The sequence below is a fragment of the Ambystoma mexicanum genome, chromosome 11 (assembly GCF_040938575.1).
Source record: "Ambystoma mexicanum isolate Mex_15411 chromosome 11, UKY_AmexF1_1, whole genome shotgun sequence".
Taxonomy (NCBI): domain Eukaryota; kingdom Metazoa; phylum Chordata; class Amphibia; order Caudata; family Ambystomatidae; genus Ambystoma; species Ambystoma mexicanum.
The window spans coordinates 885034460-885048916 of record NC_090934.1 but is presented as its reverse complement, the minus strand read 5'-3'; the positions used below and the strand labels follow the sequence as shown (position 1 = coordinate 885048916).

General features: G+C 49.1%; 1 protein-coding gene across 1 annotated transcript in view; it reads right to left on the bottom strand.

Moving 5' to 3' along the window:
- The window catches only part of DUSP8 (dual specificity phosphatase 8), a 167796-nt gene extending 155903 nt beyond the window's left edge, over nucleotides 1-11893 (bottom strand). The window contains exon 1 of the mRNA XM_069623958.1: nucleotides 11524-11893. The gene's annotated coding sequence lies outside the window, so the exon portion shown is untranslated. The remainder of the gene's footprint in view (nucleotides 1-11523) is intronic.
- Nucleotides 11894-14457: the final 2564 nt, after the last annotated feature.

Here is a 14457-nt window from a genome sequence, read left to right as displayed (position 1 = left end):
GATTTGGCTGCCCAATTAAGCACTCTATTGGCATTAGTACAGAAACTGGGAGTAGGGTCCGTCTTAGTTCATCTACAGGGTTCCTGTGGCAAGCAGGCCCCGGTAAGCCTCCAAGTGGGTTTGGAGGGAGCGTTGCCCCCAAGGCCTCATGGGAAAATGCATGACCGAGGTCAGCCTCCACCAACACCACTCTGGAGGCTGAGGGCAGCATAAAAAGGGTGCGGTAGTGGTTATGGACAATTGTGAGTGACAGGAACATAAGGGGTCAACCACTCCTCAATCCCAAACAGGATCAAGAGAATTCTCAGACAGTAGGGACGGGCGGGGTGGCTGACTGACTCCAGAGGCAGGAGAGAGAGCATGTGAACCACCATCCGCGGATGGGAGTTGTGAGGAAACTACTGCCATGGCTCCCCGTGTGGGGGCTGGAGCGTAATGGGTTCATCGATATCAGACATGATCGCCGCTGGTCAGGCAGTCAGCGCAGTGCTCGCCACGCCACTTAACATGAGCACCCCACAGGGGCCGCAGTTGACTAATCACCAGGGAGCGATGCCAGGGTTGCTTTTAGGGTGCATAGGTTCTGGCCCACTCACCCATGGGAAGCCCTGTGGGGGCAGTGGTCACAGCCACCTGGGTTATGCGGGTCAGGCAACATGGGATCCACAGGTTGGCCGCTTACAGACTTCCACTGTGAAAATTCCCCCTCTTCTGCTGGTTCCTGCCAGCTCTGGCGTAGCAACCCAGACCCCTCCAGTGACCCCAGCTGCCAGGGGAGTGCTGGATGGGGGAGCAAGGAGGCTGCTGCAATGATAGACTAAACAGGTACCCCCCCCACCCCCAAGGCTGCAGCGATGGTCAAGGTCTCACAAGTAGTGCCTCAAAGGCAGGTGATTTGGCCCCAGGGGACGGGCTGGCAAGTTCTGCTTCAGTCACTAGTAGGACAGGTATGTTGACCCGGCATATCGCCCAGGATGTGAAAGAAAACTTGGAAGGAGAAATGTGTTGACCTCTTTGCTTTGCTTGAGAATTCTGTGACTGATGATGGGAACAAGGTGAAACGGGCCAATCGGAAGGAGAAGTAAAGCACAGTGGACAAAAATATTGTGAATTGGATTTGGGGCTTTTCAGTTTACACCTCAGTAATACTGGGAACATGTCCTGACTTGGCCACCAAGCTGGTCATGTATCAGCATTTGATCCTGTCCACTTACAGTGAATGCTCACATGGGCATGGTTAGTGTACGAGGAGATGCTCAGAGGGGCAAACGCTGCGAGTGCTGAATTGGGGCAGAAAGGCGGTAGAGATTTGATTGAATGCACATCAAACAGGCAACAGTCGCCCTGTGGATCAGAGTTCCTTTAGACAAGTACAGCCCTTTTGGACTGACCCCCAGGGGGCGGATCAGAAAGGAGCCTGTTGTGCCTTCAATAAGAAGCCATGCTCCAGGTCCTCATGCAAGTTCAAGCATGCCTGTTAATTTTGTGGGCTCAGACCCCATATGGAGGGCCAGAGCATGCTAAGTAAGAATGTGACCCATATTCAAAGGGCTGACGGTGGGGGCGGGAGACGTGTTGGGCTGGGCCTCAGCGGGTTTAATGGTTTGCGTGTTTGACTGGCCCCGGAACTGCCGAACAACACTATTGGTTTATATACTGATGCCACGGGTAATGTGGGATTTAGGTCAATTCTGGGAAAGAAGTGGTGCACAGCCATTTGGCAAATGAATGGGGGCTGCCTGGGTTGCAAGTTTAGGAAAAGGATCTTCAAGTGAAAAATGTTTTTTGCTTCGACCATATGCGAGTAGTACAAGCTATTAACAACCAGACGGAAACCTATTCCCATGGTACTCCGTTATTGGAGAGGTTGGTTTTGTTGGGTCTGTTGAATGATGTTCAGTTCAGGGCTAAACACACTCCAGGAGTGTACAATTAAGCTGACAATTCTCTCTTCACACTATGTACTAGCTTTCTAGCCCAGAGGTACTTTCTGTCAAACTGGAAATGCCCAATATCCAGGAGCTGCTTCATGCTCTTGGTCAACAAATCATAATTTCGATCCCTGTAGGAGATATATGTCCGATATTAGATTCTTCACCGGGCTCTCCGCTGAAGGATGTTGGCCCAATGACAGTCATCTAGAAGGCCTTGAGGGGTTGGGGCATGTTGCAGGGAGTGGTGGCTGACATCAGGAGACCTCTATATCAGATCCAATTAGAGAAAGATTATGATGGTACTAGACGAAGTTTGCCAGAACAGATATGAAATCCTGCTATTCAATGCTGCCATCACCATGGCCTTTTATGGGGCAGTTCACATCGGAGAACTGGTCCCGGTTAACAAGCACAACTCCAGAGGGTGATGTGGAAATTATTGAAGGAGAGGTGCGGCATGTCTGGTTGCAACGCTTGAAAATGGACCAAATGGGGGAAAGAAGTGCACATAAAGTTGGGTTTGGGAGGGATACCCAGTATTTGTCCAGTTTGGGCAATGTCCGAGTTCCTTGAGGCACAGGGAGAGAAAGGCGTTTCAGCTGGCTCTTCCTAAAGTGGGACGACTATTCCTCCCACTCCTTCAGGTAGGGGGCAGCCATCTGTGCAGCTAGTATGGGCATTAGCGATGGACAGATTTTGTATGAGAATGGGGTGGTGAAAATCCAGGGTTTTTGGATGGCATATTTGCACTCAACTGGTGATTGGGACAGCTCAGGGGATAGGTGGGGTCTTCAGCCTGGGGATAGAGGAATGTGGATCATAAGGATTTTTGAGGTTTGGAGTACGTCACTGTTATTCATACATTATTTTCTTATTTTGTATTGTTTAAAGTGCTGACCTAGCTCAAGAGCAGTGGAGCACTGTACAGAGTGTGGGTAGCTAGCATTTGGACTGGCATCTTTAAACAGCAGCACAGTACTGGGAGATCTGTGCATCCATTGAAAATTAGTCCTTGGTCAGATGTCGAAAGAGTCATGCTTTGAGAGATTTGCCAAATTGAAGAATTGTGGGGCCATTCCGAGCAGACATCAGCATAGAGTTCCAGGTGGTGGGTACATGACAAGAGATGGATTGTTTGCAGTACTCCCTTTGCGGACGAGTTGCGAGTCAAGCCGGTTGTCAATTTGCTGTGCGAGGAGCGTGTGCCACCAGATATGTGGTGCTTAGCCACCAGGTATGCTGGTGTGCTACTCGCGACTGCTTTGTAGATTATACATGCAGTCTTGAACAGTATCCTGGCTTGAAGTGGCAACCAATGTAGTTTGAGTAGGATGGGGTTCATTCGATCAAATTTCTGTACTCCCTTAAGACGTGCTGCAGCGTGGTAGACTGCTTTTTAGGGGAGCCAAGTGAGCATCTGGGAACCCTGTCAGAAGAGCATTTTCCCGTCCCCCAATCGATGCGCGAGAACACAAGGGCCTGCATTACGGTATGGAAATCCTGCGGCGGAATGAAGGGTTTGATTTATCAAAGGGTAGAGATTCTGAGCCAGGCTATTTGGGCCTTCTTGGCTATGTGTTTCTAGAAGGACAGATTGCGGTCAATGGTGAAGCCTAATGATTTTGCAGAGCCTGAGAGTTGTGGATTAAATCCTACTAAGCGCATTTCATTGAGCCATGTCGGACAAGTTATTTTTTGTGCCCAGAGGCTCAATTTATTTTATTACGCATTTGTAAGACGCTTTATACAACAGAATTGTTTCAAAGCGCCACATGACTAAATAGGAAGGGAACAGGAGAAATAATAACAGTGGTTAAAATATATTATATATATACATACACACAAAAACCTATCTGAGAGGGGCAGGGAGGCTGTTCCAAAGAAGGCACCACGTGTGGAAAGAGACCTGCTCCCCCCTCTCTGCTTGGAGAAGCGTTTCACAGTCAAGAGCACAAGTTGGAGTTAGAGAAGTGTAGGCCTCCAGCAAGTAGGGAAAGTTGGAGATAGCCCCTGGGGGAATGATGCAGAGGGTCTTGAATTTGATCTTACACTCACACTGTGAGCCAGTGGAGAGATTTTAGGGTTGGAGAGATATGGTCCCTGGGCTTGAGGCCAAGGATAAGTCTTGCAGCGCTATTCTGGTTTAGCTGGAGGGGGGTGAAGGGAGAAAGAGGCTGTTGCAGTAGTCCAGCCTGGAGAGGACCAGAGCTCCGGAGACCTGGACCTTCTGGGGGAAGGTGAGAAAAGGAAGAATGCCACTGAGGAGGTGGGAGTTTTTGGTAAGGTCCATGATGCGAGGGGTGAAGGAGAGAGAGCAGAGTTGAAGATGACTGAGGTTTTTGGCCTCACAAGATGGTGGGGTAGATAGCCCAAAGCGGTAGGAGGAAAAGAGGGTACAGGTGTCTTGAGGAGGATCTCCGTCTTACTGGCATTGAGACGGATTGTCGGGGATGAGAGAGGAGGTAGAGTGAAGTTTGAAGGAAAGCTATGTGTCATCCGAATAACACTGGAAATGAGGAGAGGAGAGGGATGAGATAAATGTTGAAGAGCCAAGGTGATCTGATAGAGCCCCGATGGACACCATAGGTAGAGAGGGTGGTGGTGGAGGATAAAGGGCCCAATTGCAGCTGGGAATGGTGGTTAGTGAGGAAAGAGGTCAGCCAGTTCAGTGCCCGGTCAGTGATACCGAGGGTTTCACAGAGTCATTTTATGAGGATGGAATGGTTGGCTGTGTCAAAGGCACAGAAGAGATAGAGGAGAATGAGAGCAGCAGGAGAGTTGTAGTGGAGATTTAAGAGTATGGTTTCACTGGTGTTCAGGAGAGCAGTTGCCATGCCTCTGGATGCCCGGAATCCAGATTGTCATTAAGGCAACCAACAAGATCAATGTGGAGTCAGTTGGGAGGGGAGGACCACATTTTCCAGGAGTTTACCCAGGAAGGAGGTAGAGATAGGGCAATAGTTTGCCAGGCAGGAGGGGTCAGCTGACAGCTTTTTTTTGGACGAGGGTGAACAAGGGATAGAGGGAAAGAGTGGTTACAGAAGTCAGCACGAGCCGGGGCAAAAAAGGAGGAGATGTTGTCCCAATGGTTCTGAAGGAGCAGGGGAGCACCTAGGAGTCCTTCCCAGTGCAGACACCTCTTCCGGTGCTATCGGCAGGAGGGAGGGAGCAGGCGTGGGAAATGAGAAGGGGTGGAAGAGATTGGCGACAGGATGTCCTGTGTTTTGGATGTGAAGTGGGAGGCCAAGGCAGAGCAGAGAGCCTGGGAAGGAAGGACAGTGGTGGACACGGCAAGTGGATTGGAGAGTTCCTTACAGATTTTGACAAGTTTGGCCAGGTTAGTGGCTCCAGCGATGCGGGCTTGACTGTGGGCCCACTTCTTGGAGCAGATAGAGAAGAGATTTTGCCTTTGGAGCAGGCGGCAGGACAGTTTGTTAGAGGATGAGCCCAAGGTCTGCCACTTCCGTTCAACAACTCTACACTTGTGCTTCAGGGATGCTAGATTGGAATCGAATCAGCTGTTCTTGATGGAAGGTTTTAGGTGGACCCTAATGGCAGGGGCAAACATGTCAAGGGTTTTAGAGATGGCTAGATGCATATTAGCAAGGACAAGGTGTTATCCAGTAATCACATCGAAAAAAAAAACAAACACAGAAGAAAGGTATTGAATAACAAAAATACAGAATATATATATTTTTTTTTTCATTGTCAAAGTTTCATTACAAGATACCCGTCTGTTTTTTTATTCATTATAATCACATGTAACCGGAAAGAGTCAGAGGGAGAGTCCAGAGCGGGTGTGTGAGGGGGGAGAAATGGAGGTGGACACAAAGCAGCAACTGACACTCGCTTCATCGGTCGAATGACAAGAGGCTGGCAGTACAGGGAATGGCTCCGATAGAGGGAGAGGGGCTCCAGGTAGGACAGGAGAGAGTAGTCAGACCAGGAGACGGGGGCGGTGACCAGATTAGAGCTCGGATGTCACCAGAGACAAGGACATCAAGAGAATGGATCAGGCCAGAAGGAAGAATAGTGAGAGAGGGAGTCACAGAGGACCCAGAACTGAAGGTGGATGATTCAAGAGAGTCTAGGAGGATGTTGAAGTCATCAAGGAGAAGGAGCTTGGAAGAGGTTGAAAGGGATGAGGCCAGGTCAGCCCATTCAGAGAGGAAGAGGGAGATCGGGCCAGTGGGTCTGTAGATAGTGGTGAGAGAGAGAGAGCGAAAAAGAGTAGGGGAGATCTCAGCCTACAAATGAGATTTTCAAAAGAGGTGTAGGAATGATGGAAGCAGGGACTCACTCAGGGAAGATCAGGGCCACTCCACCTCCAGCCCTGTGGGGTCTGGGCTCAGAGAGGATTTTGTAGCCGTCAGGTAGGAGAGTGTCAAGAGCAGTGAGAGCTTGCATGTAACCACCTCTCGGTAAGATCGAGGACGTCCAAGTCAAGATCTTCGAGGAGACAGAAGTCAGAAGAGTTTCACAGCATAGCTAGCATTCACAGTAGCCAAGTGAAGCTGGTTACCAGCTTTTAAGGTTCTCCTAGGCGGTGTACAGGGGCGTGGTGGAGAAGGAGGGGTGGCAGGAGAAGGGAGGAAGTTTATGAGGGAAGTCAGGCGCCGGTCGAGAAGGAGAAGAGCAGGTTGAGAACCTTGGTCCATGATAGTGCCATTGTAATAGACATCAATGATGCACCTAAAGTATGAGAAATACGCAAGAAGTACTTCCCAGCTAGTGCCACCATTAATGGGTGAGGAGAAGAAAGCGTGGAGACCAGTAGGGGGCGGGGGTCCATAGATCAGGAGAGAGGACATTGAAGAGGATGTCTATGAAATTATGTCTGAAAGTGGCATTGACATAGGTGTTAGCGATAAGTGGGCCTGGGTTAGAGTCCAGGAGAGCTTTTTTCTTCCAGACTTCGTGAGAGAGGTAGGATAAATGATAAAATAGCCGTTGGAATAGATAGGAGAGATTGAGTGTGCTTTGGGTGTAGAGGGGCGAGAGAGATGAGCAAGGGAGCTGCACAGTGCACAGGAACTCAAGAGTGGCCTAGTAGACATGGCAGGAACAGAGGAGGAGGTGTGCAAAGGAAGACATCAGTGCACAGATTGAAAAACCCTCCTAGATTTGAATATCTACAAAAGGCACCAATACAGCACAAAATGAAGGATGCAGTGATGTAAAACGCATGCCTAAATTTACAGTTGTCAAAAGCGTCAATTCAGTACATAAATGAGGGGTGCAAATGTTTGAAAGTGCACCTAAATTCGATTTTGCCAAAGATTTAAAGACACTTGAAGGAATTACAAATTAGCCATTAAGCAGGAGAGTAAGATGGCAATGTGAAGCAGGTTGCAATTAGGCTAGAGGGAAGGAAAAGGAAATGATGCAACCAGGTAGGTGGATGAGTCCATGGCAGGGCAATCCAGGGTGCTTACCGGTGCACTGTAGGAGTGAAATAGACAAGGTCCTGAAATGCAGGGGCAGTCTGTACATTGAGCCGCGTGGACAAGGAGAAAGTTGCAGGAGCAGCGGCAGGAGGAGCTCCCTCCAGTCCGGGACAGGGACAGGCAGGGGCATTGAGTAAGGGTCTTGCGGAGGGGGCTGGCCTCGCCTGCCAGCTCCCTATATTGGCAAGATAAATCAAAGGCTCTCAATCAGGAAGTGCGGTGGGGTCCACCAGTCAAAGCACAACAGGGCAGATTCACTGCCTCATTGCGATGGGGGCCATCTTTTTAAGTGCACACATGCACAATCGAAATTCCCATAAGCCCAAGGGCTTCCCTGCACAGAGATGCTTGATGTAGTAGAAAGGCATGCGGGGAGAGCGGGGGGAGATCTTGCAGCCCCTCAATCAGCTCAAGCTTGTGTTGCCCGGCACGCACCAGAAGGCTTTTGGCAGCTAAGGGTACCAGGGGGCCAGAAGAAACACTGTTCAGATGCAGGAGTGTGGTTTCCTCATGTAAATATCAAAAAAGGATTGCCGAGAGGGTGGAACCTTGGGGGGGGGTTCCTCTGCAGGAGACCTGGTGTTGTTTAGAACACAATGAGTTTGACTGGACAGCCTGGTGTCTGCCTGAGAGGTAGGAAGTAAAGCAATTCCAGACAGTGCCAGAGAATTCCATCCTGTCAGCAAGAGGGGCGGGGGGGATGCAGTGGTCGACCATGTTGAATGCAGCTGAGAGGTCAAGGAGGACGAGGAGGCATCCTTATCCATGATTTGGAGAGCATCATCGAGCACCTGGATCGTGGCTGTCCCGATGCTACGGCAGAACCCCGATTGACAAGTCATACATTTTGCAAGATTTTGCCAATAAACAGAATGTTCATAATGGGCCTGTAGTTGGCCAGGTCGTCTGGATCATGGGTTGTTTTTTTTAAAAAAGGTTGTATGAGACCAGTCTTGAGGGTGTCTTCATTTTCTCGAGGATGGCCCTGCAGTGTGTGGTGTACACCTTCTGGCATTCATCTGCAGGTAATGCAGAAGTTTGACCTTGGGAATGTTGATCTATATGAGTCCAGAAGCTGAGAAGTGCCCTGGTTAAGGAGTGGAGGAGGAGACACCTCCTGCATATGGACTTGGTGATCCCTCACATAGGTGGCAATGACTTGGCAACCATGGGTCGTGGGGCCCTGCATGAGAATTTGGTCTGCTTGTTTCCTGGATGGGAGGGTTTTGCTCTGGGGAAATTGTGGCCTGATCACAGATACCGCTGTGGAAGAATGGGGACAGGGGTTGTCATCTCGCCCGCTTAATATCTCTGCCCGGAACCAATGATTTGGCTCAGTTGGCATCCAGCCACAGGCACTTCAGGGTGATCTCTCGTAACCTCAATGGGCCGGACATCATCCACCCAGATGTGGGTCCATCTTTCATGACAAGGATCACAATTATTGGTGCATAACTTTCTTGCGTTCATCACTGAGGCATGGGCAAGGAAGGGGGTTGGAGTGCCCTGGACTGGTAGGTCCAGATCCCCGTAGCTTGTGGGACTCTACTTTGCCATGGGGACGGGGGGGTGGGGTGGGAATTTGCAGGGTTGAGCTGATGGGGGAGTCAGACTGGAATGCACTCAAAGGCTTTTGGCCGGAGGCACACTGTTCAGGTGCAGGAGTGGGGTTTCCCTGTACAGCTACCAGATGGTTGAGGGTATGTTTCTCGTATTTTGTTTCTACTATTTACATATGTTGCATTTCTTGGTCTTCTAATTAATGTGGCCTAAAAACCATGGAATATGTTGCGCCTCTTGATAGCGTTTCCCCCCCCCAAGCTATCCATAATTTACTGCACATACAGCTGCTACACTCAAATCTGTCATCCAAGCTGGCCCTCCTTGCAGTTCCCCTGCCACCACCTGGAAACTTGCCAATGATCTTTATCGCAAGAATCGTAGTGCTCATCAGCCAAAACTATCCTTATGAAGGTCATCACAAGCAAACGTAAACAATCCCAGAGTTTTTTTGGGTGGGGGGGGGGGTTTGAGTTGAAAAATGCGCTGCAAGTACCTCTACAGTTTACTGAGCCCTGGTTCATTTACTCTCTTTGAGATCTTGGAGGGTGCATCTTTCAAACTACTTGCACTAAAAACTGTTTCTGGTAGCTACCACTTTGGTAAGAAGCATTAACAAGCAAGTCACCTTGCTTGGTGATGCAGGCAGAAGTGTTCTTCCTTCATTTCGATTCTGCTTTCTTGTCCAAGGTGGTGGCTATATGTAATGTATCCCAGGATTGTCCCTCCCTCGTTTTGTACAAGTAATTTCTCACAAGTAGAATGAGATGTTTGGATGCAAGAATGGTGGTGTTCCTGCATCTAGATATCAAAGCCCCACATGAAGACAGACACTTCATTCCTAACGTGTGGGGTCCCTGCACAGGAATTATGGTTCAGTTCTTACGATCAGTAGATGGATAATGAAACAATCTCCATAGTTGAAGTCAAACACTTCACATTTCTTTGTTCCTGGCATGTTGAAGGTATCCAGAGAGCCTACAGCTCATGCCCCAGGCCCTTGTAATGTTAGGGGAGGGGCAGGAGTGCTCCTTCATTGTGCAAAGCTGGGGAAGCAAAATGCCCCTGGCCTTGCACGGCCCACTAAAGCACTGCTGGGGTACAGTGTGCCAACAAAGCCATACCAAGAGTGTGCCCTGCGATGCTCGCTGCAGTTGAAAGAAAGCCCAGAGTTTTCATTTCAATGACAATTATAATGATAACTGTTCAAGATCCTCCATAATGAGCGGTGCGTCTGGGCCCCGTCGTCCATTGTGGACGAGCGGTCACCCTCGGGGGGGGAGGGGTGGTATTAAGCAGGCTTTATGTGTACTTCTCATGCGCCATGCGTTAGTCAGAAAGTGGCCCCCAAGTTTTGCAGCGAATCTCCGAGTGCTGCTGCCTTAATTTCTAAAGCCATCATAGGAACTGGTATAAAAAAAGGGTTACAATTGCACATACTTTGTTGCTGACTTTCCAAAAGGCAGAAGGCTCCTTGATCTTCCCTCGTTTTACCCAAGGAACGACTGTGGGGCTGATTACGAGCTCCGTGTAAAATAAAGGAAGGGAGGGAGGGGTGTCATTCCGAGATGAAAGGAGGCTTTTCTTATTCGCTCCACGTTCTGGGTCTTTAAAAACATCGGCACAAAATGCGCAGCAAATATGAAATGTGCCTTTCAAAGGCTAAATGCCAGTTTTCTTATTTAACACGGAGCTCAGAATCTACTAGAAACCGAGAAAAACACAATTCGGCTCCTAAGGCCTCAAATCTAGTATGCTCCGCATTTTGACATGGAGAAATGAAAATTAAAAAAGAAAAAAAAAACTGTTTCCCGATACCCTGGTGTGGGCTTTCATCTGCTTCATTTGTTATTCAACAAGGTGGGCACACAGCATTTGCCTCGTCACGGATTACATTATCGCTATCGTTGTGTCCTGGGGTAGGGGGTGATGTAGGAGATCACGGTGTTCAATTGAATTAACTGTGGCTAACAGCAGCCGCAAAACCCGGCCTATTTTTGGATAGTTTCCCAGGAAAGCCAGTGTGTAAACATCATCGCGCAGATCTGCCCTTTGCGTGACACTTTGACGTAAATAGTTTATTTTTAAACGTACATGCAAATGCATGCACCATAAATAATTTGCATGCGTCCATGGCAAACGCGGGGCCTTTTCCGGTTACTGTTGAGAAGCGAACGTTACAGTTTGAGTCCAGAGGTGAAATAGGGCAGGTTTGCTCTTTATTCCTCCCGCGGCCCCAGAAGTGCCTAACGTATTCCTCAATAAGAGTGAACAGAAGCGAGTGATACACATGGGACGGACTGTGGGTGAATAAGGGAGGGCAAAAGAAACATAACCCGTCCCATTGAAGTCATTAAGATGATGCTTTCATTTTATAGGCAATGTCAGCAACGCTCTCAAACCCATGCGCGTCAATGGTTACTATTGGGGGATGGAGGGCGCTTTTGTTTGGGACAGCCACACGCTCTTCTCACTGTGCAGAGTGCCTGGGTAGGTGGGGGTGGCACTGCGGCAGGGGGTGGAGAAAGACGGTCAGTGGGCGCTAAGTGGAACGGCACTGTGGCCCTCATGGCGGGACTCACCTGAAGGCGGCGCGTGCCTTCCGACGCCGTACCGTTGGCCCCTCACCTGCTTTTCTGGCCCCGCGCGTGGGACTTGTACAGGTAGTAGGGGCGGTCGGCGCGTGGGTGGTCGCCTCACCTGGCGTCGTTTCCTACACCGCGCTGCTATAAATGGTGGATGTGGATGGGTGCCCAGTCCGTGGGTGCGCGTGCCCAACACAAGCGCGCGCACGGCACGGAGGCCTGGGCGCCCAGGAAGGATCCAGGAAGCCAAGCTCGGGTTTGTTAAAAATAAAACTGCCCCGGAGAGGGCGGGCAGGGGTGAGGTCATCCCCAGGAATAATATTAATGCCAGAGGAAAGGAGAGCCGTTGACGTCAACGCCTGCCAATCAGAAGGCCGCGCTCTGGGGCTGGTGATGTCAGAGTCCAGGCTGTCAGCTGCGGATTAAAGGGAACCTGTTTAAAGCGGCCAGGCCCAGGGTGGGGCCCACACGGCGCTTAAAGAGGCGATGCTAAGGGGACGGGTTTAGTGAAATGAGTAGCAAAGCGAACACAAAGAAGGACTGGCAGGGGGCTACTGGGGACTTGCAGGGGGCTACTGGGGGGACACAAAGGATCTCTGTGAACACAGGGGACTCAGACATGAAAATTATAGGACTCTGCCAAAACGTATTTGTGGGGGAGGAGTGGGTGGAGGGAGACGTCAATAGAACATACATCAAACAAAGAAGCGCCAGCTAAATTATAGGCATATGGGTACACGTGTGAGGGAGGGCTGAATGGGGGGGGGGGGGGGGTGCAGCACACAGAGAGGGAAAGGAACAAAGACAAATAATGAAATTCCTAAGGTACACATTACAAGTAAGATGCATGGGGTCGCTGAGCATCCCAAAAAATAAAAGATAACCATGGCGCATGAAATCAGTTACGTTGTTTTAAAAGTGTCGGTGTGTACATTATAGATAGGACGGTCAAACGCCGCTAGTATAGAAATGACCTGTGCGTCACTTGTGTGATATTGTTCATTGTAATTTTATTTTAGTTTAACGCTGTGGTAATTATTTCGACCCCGCTGTCATAGTCCATCCATTCATTGGGTTCGTGTCAGTATTTATCTTATCTAAGGCACCTGCGCCTAAAGTTGCTCTCTGGCGATAGCATATGGGTGATATTTATAGCAGTGTGTAGGAAAACATTTCAACAGAATAGACGTGGATACAAACTGGGTGCCCGTGTGCTGGGAACCTGTGTTAGAAATGCAAACACGAAAACTGTGAACAACTCGGCACCCTTGATTTGAAACTCGGTGATATATATTGCCTGTGTGTAGCTCGCGGTGCCGTTTTAAATCCTAAGGCAGTTCAGTATGCTGGCAGATCAGGTGAAGATGAGATACGTGTGTATGCGATCAGCCAGGACCTAAATATACATTCTTGGGAAATTATAGCTCAGTGGGTTGGCGCACCTGCTGCAGAGATCTGCGTGCAAGCGAGCTGAATACATTGTACATCCCGACGCGTCAAACGCAGCCCATTTAATCTTCCGGGTTGATATGGTTGGGTGTATAACACTCCTTTTGCGGAGCAATCAGATAACAGTGCCGGTGCTGTGGGCATGCTGGTAAACACGCGGAGCTGCTGCGATATTATCAAGCTGCTTTATCCTAATTCAGGAGCGACCCCTGGAAGGACACACGAACTCCCTCCAGAGTTATTGGAGAAATGGGTTGCAAGACTGTATTTTTTTGCATGACTTTCATGAGTGATAGAGATGGCTGTCTGATTTTAGAATGAAGAAGGCAAAGATTGAGCCGTAAATGGGGGTGCTCACTGCTCATTGGCACAAGGGTGCTTTGTTCACGTCAAGTGTAACAATGATCCGTCGAAGGAGGAAGCGTTCCATTGAAAATTGCTGAATGCGGGGACATGGTTAATAGGACGGCCATTAGAACTAAGGAGAAATACTTAATACGTCTGCCCACTGTATCAGCACTGAACACATTGCGAGAACAACATAGATGTAACCAGAGAGATAATTCGATATTAAAAAAAATACACAGCACTAACCCTCTCACACCCGCGCTCTCAAACCCCATCCAAAAGCTTTATTTTACCAAAGTTTGTAGTGTGCCACTATTTGGTAGCAGCAGTGCTAATTCACAGCTGCAGACGGTTCCAAATAATTGTCAATGATGCTGCAGCGACACCTAGGGCCTGATCTATAAATAATCTTTCAATGGTACTTTCCCATGTTGAAACATTTTTGTCAATCAGGCCCCAGAATCCGGTTGGAAAGTCCCACATAAAAACGGTTTCTTCAAAGATGGACGCTCTTGATTTTGAAACAAGGATTGCGCCTTTTTTAATGAATTGTCTTTCCGTCCTCTTCCACCCATAATCTTAAAATAATTGCTGCCATTGATCTCAGTAGGAAGGGGCAGGGACGCAAGAAACCCACATTGTGGGGTGTGGGGGGCTCACTGGTGATGGGAGGGGCCATTTCAGAAAGTGGGCGGGGAAAACTTGGAGCCTCCAGGCCCTCTGTTCTACACCAAGGGTTGTCGTGTGGGGCCCAAGCATCAAATGTTAGGGCCCAGCATTACACACACACACACTTACAGATCCACTCATTTAAACATCCTATTCACCATACATTCACTCATTTACGTGCGCACCCAGCCCCATACATCATAATCATTCAGACACACTCAAGCATACATTACATTCACACTCCTTGCAAACATGCATACATACATAATGAGCTAACATGCAACACCCTTTAACACTGTTAGTTTTAGAAAAGGCTTCTTTCGCCTCTCTGCCTAATAAAAAGCAGGTGTGTACACCAGCCACTTCCCCTCGGATGTGAAAGCACACATAACAGTGTTATATGTTCGCTGGCATCCATGGGGAGCAGGCTATTGTATGCATTTGATTATTGTTGGGTAGAGAGGT